Source organism: Phalacrocorax aristotelis, chromosome 3, assembly GCF_949628215.1.
Source record: "Phalacrocorax aristotelis chromosome 3, bGulAri2.1, whole genome shotgun sequence".
NCBI lineage: Eukaryota > Metazoa > Chordata > Aves > Suliformes > Phalacrocoracidae > Phalacrocorax > Phalacrocorax aristotelis.
Window position 1 is genome coordinate 53,354,340 of NC_134278.1, and position 7,374 is coordinate 53,361,713.

At 39.2% G+C, this 7,374-nt stretch overlaps 1 long non-coding RNA gene across 1 annotated transcript; it reads left to right on the forward strand.

The window, feature by feature from the left end:
* The first annotated feature begins 227 nt into the window (after positions 1 to 227).
* Positions 228 to 3,412, forward strand: LOC142055752 (uncharacterized). The gene is made up of 2 exons (XR_012660031.1): positions 228 to 360; positions 2,086 to 3,412. It is a non-coding gene; the product is annotated as an uncharacterized LOC142055752 (long non-coding RNA).
* The last annotated feature ends 3,962 nt before the right edge of the window (positions 3,413 to 7,374 follow it).

The window sequence follows — 7,374 nt, forward strand, 5'->3', positions numbered from 1 at the left end:
ACCTGGGAGTGCTGGTGGACAACAAGGTGACCAAGAGACAACAATGTGCCCTTGTGGCCAAGAAGGCCAATGGTATCCTGAGATGCATTAAAAGGAGTGTGGCCAGCAGATTGAGCGAGGTTATCCTACCCCTCTACTCTGCCCTGGTGAGACCATGTTTAGAGTACTGTGTCATGTTTTGGGCCCCTCAGTTTAAGAAGGATGTGGAACTGCTCGAGCAAGTCCAGCAGAGAGCTACAAAGATGATCAGGGGACTGGAGCATCTACCTTAGGAGGAAAGGCTGAGAGACCTGGGTTTGTTCATCCTGGAGAAGAGAAGACTGAGGGGGGATTTCATCAATACCTATAAATATCTAAAGGGTGGGTGTCAGGATGATGGGACTAGACTCTTCTCAATAGTGCCCAATGAGAGGACAAGGGACAAAGGGCTCAGGTTGGAACACAGGAAGTTCCACCTGAATATGAGAAAAAACTTCTTTCCTGTGAGGGTGACAGAGCAGTGGCACAGGCTGCCCAGGAAGGTCGTGGATTCTCCTTCCCTGGAGACTTTCAAAACCCACCTGGACGCATTCCTGTGCCCCCTTGCTCTGGGTGTGCCTGCTCAAGCAGCAGGCTGGACAAGATGATCTCCAGAGCTCCCTTCCAACCCCTACCATTCTGTGATTCTATGATTCTGTAGAGAAATAAAATATCAGATACATGATATAAATATGTAATCAGTTTAGTTAAGAAATCAATTAAAAGTCATTTCGCTGACTGAATGCAATAAGAAATCGATCTCCATTAACTGAAAATGACATGTTACAAGCAAAATAGAAGTTTTTTCATACTGCAGTGGTACAGGTTCCACTAAATGTATACCTATCTCAGGTTAGCTGAATCAGCACAACTTTCTTACCTCAGACACAGTTACTGTTTTGAAATGCTAAAAGCATTTCCACACTGGGTGGAAAACTATGCTCTTAACTTAGCCTGGATGTGGTTCAATCATAGAGTCAGTCTGGCTTTAGGACTCCTCATACCACATCAAAAACATCATAACCACAAGATACAAATCACTGTCTAGTGTCAACTTACCCTGCTGGGTCAAACTTGCCCAAAGTATTTGTGATTGGCTCTGCAGTACTAGGATTTGGAAATGTCTATACAAGTGAATTAAAAGAGTGAAGGACCATTTTCTGGCACTGAAGGTAAATAGCATTGAGTAGTGGGCATCCATAATGTAAAACCATCTTATCCACCAAAATACAGTGGTAATATTCAAACACTTATTGGAACTGCTTTCAGCTCCTACTAATTGCCAAATTATGCCCAAGCTTTATTAAGGGAACGTTAGCAGGTGTGAGCCAAAACCATGCTTTAGGCTGTGGCAAGATTTTAGCAGTACAGAGGACTGAGTTTCAGTGCCCAGGAACTTTCTCTGGCAGTCTTTGATCTGCTTCAATAGAAGGTATCGAAGAGTAGTCATCTAGGTCTGTCTGAGACACACTATGGTATTTCAAAGACGGATTGCCAGAAGTGGTACACATCCTGCAAGGAAACCCTGTGTTTTGGGGCCAAGAACTAAGAGCTAAGAAGAATATAATTCCCTGCAGCCTTGAGCATCCCCAGCTGTAGTAGATACTTCTCTTTGTCTGGGGACCTGAGCTGAGGCTTTTATGTTCATATCCAGTTATCATAGACCAGACATGGCATGACCTGGTTTACCACATCCATCATACTTACATGAAAATTATATCAAGACCACATTGTTTCATAAGGTCTGTTTAACTCAGCAGAAATGTAGTCTACTCCCACAGAATAAAGAACAAGTCTGGGATTAAAATGTTTGGTGACATGACAATGTTCACATATTGTGTTACTGATGGAGGAGCAATAACCTTCTATTAAAGTGCAGTGAAAAATTTTGGACATTCTGTTTTAACTTATATTAGTAGTTTAAATCCAAACCTGTAGGGGAACCACAAGCAGAGGAACAGACGAGATCATCTCTCTTTGTCAATAGATGAGCAAGATTATTTTTTCCATATTTATGTCAGAATTCTTCACAAATCCCCACTCATCACTTCTGCTTTTGTATTTCAGAAATGTTTTTGGGGAAATCCACTAACTGACATGAGAAAAGGAAGAGAGAAAAAGTGGAATTTCCACAAGCTGCAGGTCAAACCACGACTTTTTTGAAGGAAAAAACCTAAAATATTTTAAAGTTAATCATCAGTGCCGAGGGTTTTTGCACCTCCTCTTTCCTTCTGATATAATTCTTTTTCATTGAATTCTGTAATATCTTCAGAAATCTGATGTTGAACTGACTGCCCTAGGTGGCCCTGCATGAGCAGGGGGTTGGACCAGATGACCTCCAGAGGTCCCTGCCAACCTCAACCATTCTGGGGTTCAGTGACTGCAGAACTTGGAATGCCCTTCACTCTTCATCAGTCCCACCAAATTTTCCCCTGGGAAAAGGACCAACTGAGTCTTTCAGCAACACCTGTCACCTTAGTATCCAAAATGGAAGAAAAAAGGCAGTGGACCAAATGAAAAGAAGAGAAATTAAATTAGTAGAGAAGATAAATAGAATAAGGGGTGGGGAGCACCTATGAGCTTATTAATTTAGCTATACTGTATGGGACACAGTTTAACTCACCTCCTGTGCTGTTCCAGTATTCCAGTGGTTACTTGGCCGAATATCTTTTGCCCTAAAAATGACAATCCAGGATATGTTTTACCTTAAGTAGTGATTTCTGGCTATGTACAGCTTAAGAATTCAGTTTCTCATGGAAATTATTTAGGATCATGAAATAGTGATACCTCTCAAAGCTCACTTTGTATTGGAAAGGTGGATTTTTTTATCCCCATTATTCCTCACCTCAATACTAAAATAGCCTTCACTAGAACTGCCAAAGGAAGTACTTACACCTATGACAGGATTAACAAGAGTGGGTTGTTAATGTCTGATGAACACCCATTCAGTGGAGAATCCCTGCAAATAAAATGCAGCCCACCAGCTGCAATACTTTTATTTTATTTTAACTCTGAAGTTAGGGGGATGGAATTAAGCAACCGGTCTTAGGGGAAGAAGGAAGGAGTTTGAGTGTTGTGACAAAGCTAGTCAGGAATACTTGATAAAGGGTGTGAAAGGGTGGGCTTGAAGGAAAAATTTTCTCCCCGGTCATTAATCAGAGGCTGCAGAGGGACTAGAAGAGAGGGGTCAGGAAGGGGGAGAGAATTCAGAGTCTGAAGAAACCCCATTCAGGAAGAGGAAGATTGAACAGCTAAAGAGACTCTCCTTAATTTCAAAGACAGCTTGAGAATGATCAGAAAAATGACTCCAGGAAATGTGGGATGCTTTTATGGTTTGACTACATCTACATATTTTTTGTGTTAAAGAAAATAGAATTAAAAATTATTCTGGAAACTTTATAAACCATGCATATTTGTTTACTTCTACAACTTTGCAGACCAAAAGACATTGTGTGTGGAAAGGAGACATTAAGGAGGGTGAGCTCAGATTATTGAGGCATGTGAGGAAACCTGGGTCGTGGGAGCCTTGGGCCCTGTGTTTTTAGAGTGTTGTGTGATCACCTTTCCAAGAAGGGCTAGCTGACTGGGATGGACTTGTGTCCAGAACAAAGACACAATCACATAAACAAGAGCAAAAGAGTGTATGTTGGTGCCTATTCACAGGACTCATAGGAAAGTTTAAGAGCATATCAGTATGAGGAGAATAAATATTTAGATAAACTGGTTAAATTTGGGAAATAAATTTGCGGTGTGAATCATCCTTCCTTGATAATGGAACCTTGTTACTCACAGCACTTGTTCTTATAATTTCAGCCTTCCTTTTCAACTCTTTCTTTTCTCTTTTCACCTGGATTCTGCGTAAGTGGGCCTGAAGTTTTCAAAAGCATTTATCAATTAATCTGAACCTAATCGTACCCTGGCTTTGGTTTAGGAGGCTGGAACTCATTCATGGAGAGTTTATTCTTTTATTTATAAAAAACAATAGTTAACCCGAGCTTTGTAAAACAAGTGACTTAGGAAAATTACCTAGACCAATACTTTTCAACAACTGACAGTCATTCTGAATCTCATAGATATTATTACTGTTAGTCATCTGAGAGTGAAACATGATGAAGCTCGTTTTTTGTAGTACTGTCCTCATAATACAGCATTCTGTTGGAAACCCATGATAATAAATTCACAATGTTACTTCAAAAAAAAATATAATCATGTTCATTAGCAAAATTTTTTAGCTGGTAAGAAAATTTTTAAAATGTTTATCATATATTTATTTATAAAATATTTTATTTTAAAAACCTGCCATGGAAAAAGCAAATCTTTAGAAACAAGAATAGCAAGACCACCTGCAATCACCAGTTCAATGTATCACTGGATTGTGATGGTTTCTAAACTAAGTAGTACAGAAATAGTGACATTACAGAGCAAATAGAAAGCATGATCTTTTAATTTCCTCTTAAACTTATTTTGTACTTTGTATCACTTCTCACTTTAGAGAATTCTGTTTTGTTTTCTTCCAAAGCCAGACTTGATTTGAACTCCTTCAGTCAATAATAGCAACACTTACACTAGCCTGTCCTATAGACTATTTTATGTCTGGCATCATCATTTTACTTGACACCACATAGTTTGTTGCTTCAGTCCATCTTTGTGGGAAAAGCACAATCTCTAAAAGAGTAATTTGCTGTTCTGCAAACAACTGGCCTTGATATTTCATATCTCTATTTGCTCTGATGACAAACCCTTTTTTGGACCAACAGATAAGTACATGTAACCTGTAATTAAGCATTGGTTTCACATGACATCAGCCCCTTATAGGCCTAATTCTGCTTACACTATTTATATGTGAAGTCTCTTTTGAGACTGTCACCAGTCATGAGGAAGCTAGCAGCATTTGGCTGCTAAACCGGTTCTTTTCTGTCTCCCATTTCTGTTGTTCACCCCACAGTATGATCACACCAGTATTAACCACTCATTACCTGCACATCTACTATAGATGTGGTTTTGTGTGGAAAAAGCCCTAGAGTGAAAATTGGAGTAATGAAATCCTGGCACTAACTATAGACTGAGTTAACTCTGCCTGAGTTAAAACAAACCCCTTCCTTTGACAGGCTGCCATCAGATACCTTTCTGAAGAGTGAGTCTCTGCCGTTATTCCTGCAGACATAGTGAATATGTACTGATCCTCTTCTGCTGCAGCTTTTGTTTCCAGGCCCTTCGTTTTCAATGGTTGCCATAGAATCTACCCATTATCATATGAAAAGCCTCACACAAAAACCCCCCAAAAGCCTGTTGCTAAAGCCATGAACACTTTTCAATTTTCATGTAAAAGGAAAAAAACTCTGGAAGTGAAACGGTCGCTGAGGAGAAGTTGTCTCTAGCTCTCCTCCCTCTTTCTCCTTAGAGATGACTTGATTCTTTCTCTTTTAACTACATAAACGCTCTACTGGATCTTCCTCCTGACTGCCATAACAATTACAGCCTATTTATCCAGCAAAGTCCTTTTAATTGCCTCATAAGTCAAGGGATAGCCATGTATTTTTCTTGCCTAATTTGTTATGTAGGCTGTTCTGATTTAGCATATGTTTGACTTTTTGTTGAAGAGTTCTGTGCCCAATTCCCAGTGTTTGGCTTCAAAAAAAGAGGTGAAGAACTACTAAAAACTGAAGAAGAAACACACTCTCCTTGGTATATAAGCTTCTTACTCATGCAGGACCGCTGATTTGGTGTAAATACAGGAAGTGTTTATTATTGGGGCTGAGACCCCCTAAAAAAGACAAATTTTCTCCATATGACCATTTTAATGATGAAGCCCAACCCCATTTACTCAGGCCTTAGCTTATGCTGGAGAAGTCACACACCGATTAGAGGAGCTACAAGAGTTAACTCTTGCAGTTTCCCTATTTACTTCAGCATAAAAGAGGTAAAGAAAAGAAGTTTTTGAATCTCAGGGCTTTGATATAAAACAGAAGCTTTGTTTTGAAAAACCAGTCATTACGTATACAACATTTATAAGAATACTTCCAAAACCTGATAATGCAACATAATATTAATACCTTACTGCATCATGTAAATTAATGAATTACTAATCCCTTGAAGTCTACTAACTTCAGGAAGGTCAGGATTTTTCATAAGGAACCTGGAGTTGTTCCCCATGTCCCTGCAACTTGTTTGAGCATATGGAAGAGTGTAATGTATACAGCATGGATGTAATATTCCCTGTATAGGGCAGTAGGTAGGAAACCCTCCTCAGAGCTGCTGTAAGAAAACTTTTGTACCCCCTTCCCTACTTTCTTCCCAGGGAAGGGTGATGAAAACTTGGCATAAGGAAAAACTAATAAGAAAGTTCTCACTTTTCTGACAGAACTACTCTGATGAACAGATACTTAATAACATAGAGATGTCTCACATTCAATATACATTTATCCTCCCTGGAATCATGTTCAGAGAGACACCATAAATCCACAAACTTATTTCCTAAATTGTATTAAATCCCCATTTCTTCTAATGCAGCCATATTTTATGCCTATATTGGATTCCTTTTGCACTACTTCAGATAATTCCACAGGTATAAAACAACAAACAAATAAACTTTATTTTTCTGGCTAGAAATGGAAAGGAAAGTTACATTACATTCTAGCTGTGTAGACATCAGGATTTTTTGGCTTCTGATGATTATTGGTTGGTAGGATAATTGGGGGTTTTTCTTCTTCTCCACTGACAATTTTAATGTCTTGCCTGTTACTCTCTAAGCATGACAGAAAAAAGAGTAATGTCTTGACCTGTGTGCATCTCCAGCACCGAAAGTGAGAAGCTCTTTGTGACCTCCAACTGCTATTGCTTGTGCCTGAAGCAGTAAACAGCTGGAGAAAAAATGTTTCACGAGAAACATAAAATGACACTGTGAAAGCCAGGAACCACAAGCAGAGAAATTATCTGAAAAGACAAAACTTTATACTGAAGCTGATTACCTTAGGGACTGTTCCTGCACTTGGCTTTTTTATCTTCCAAATCCATATTCAGGTTAACAGAAATAATTTCTACATTGGAGTCTGAACTGTCCAAGGGCTTGTATAAAATACAAAACAAGAAAAAAACCTTATCTTCTCAGAGGGGCAATGATGCTCTTAAATATCAAATTTTGTTTATAACTTCTATTTCTTTCAACATCACTAGCTCTAATGGCACATGTCTTCTAATAGGATGCTTTAGGCTGCTTTTACTGGATGGCATAGATAGTCACCTCATCAGTGGAAGGTGTTTTGTGGTGAAATCACTGAGCTGCCTGGTAAAAAATCTGAGAGGAGGTGACCAGACTATGCAGTGCAAGGGAAGATGAGCAGGACATCAACAGGCTTT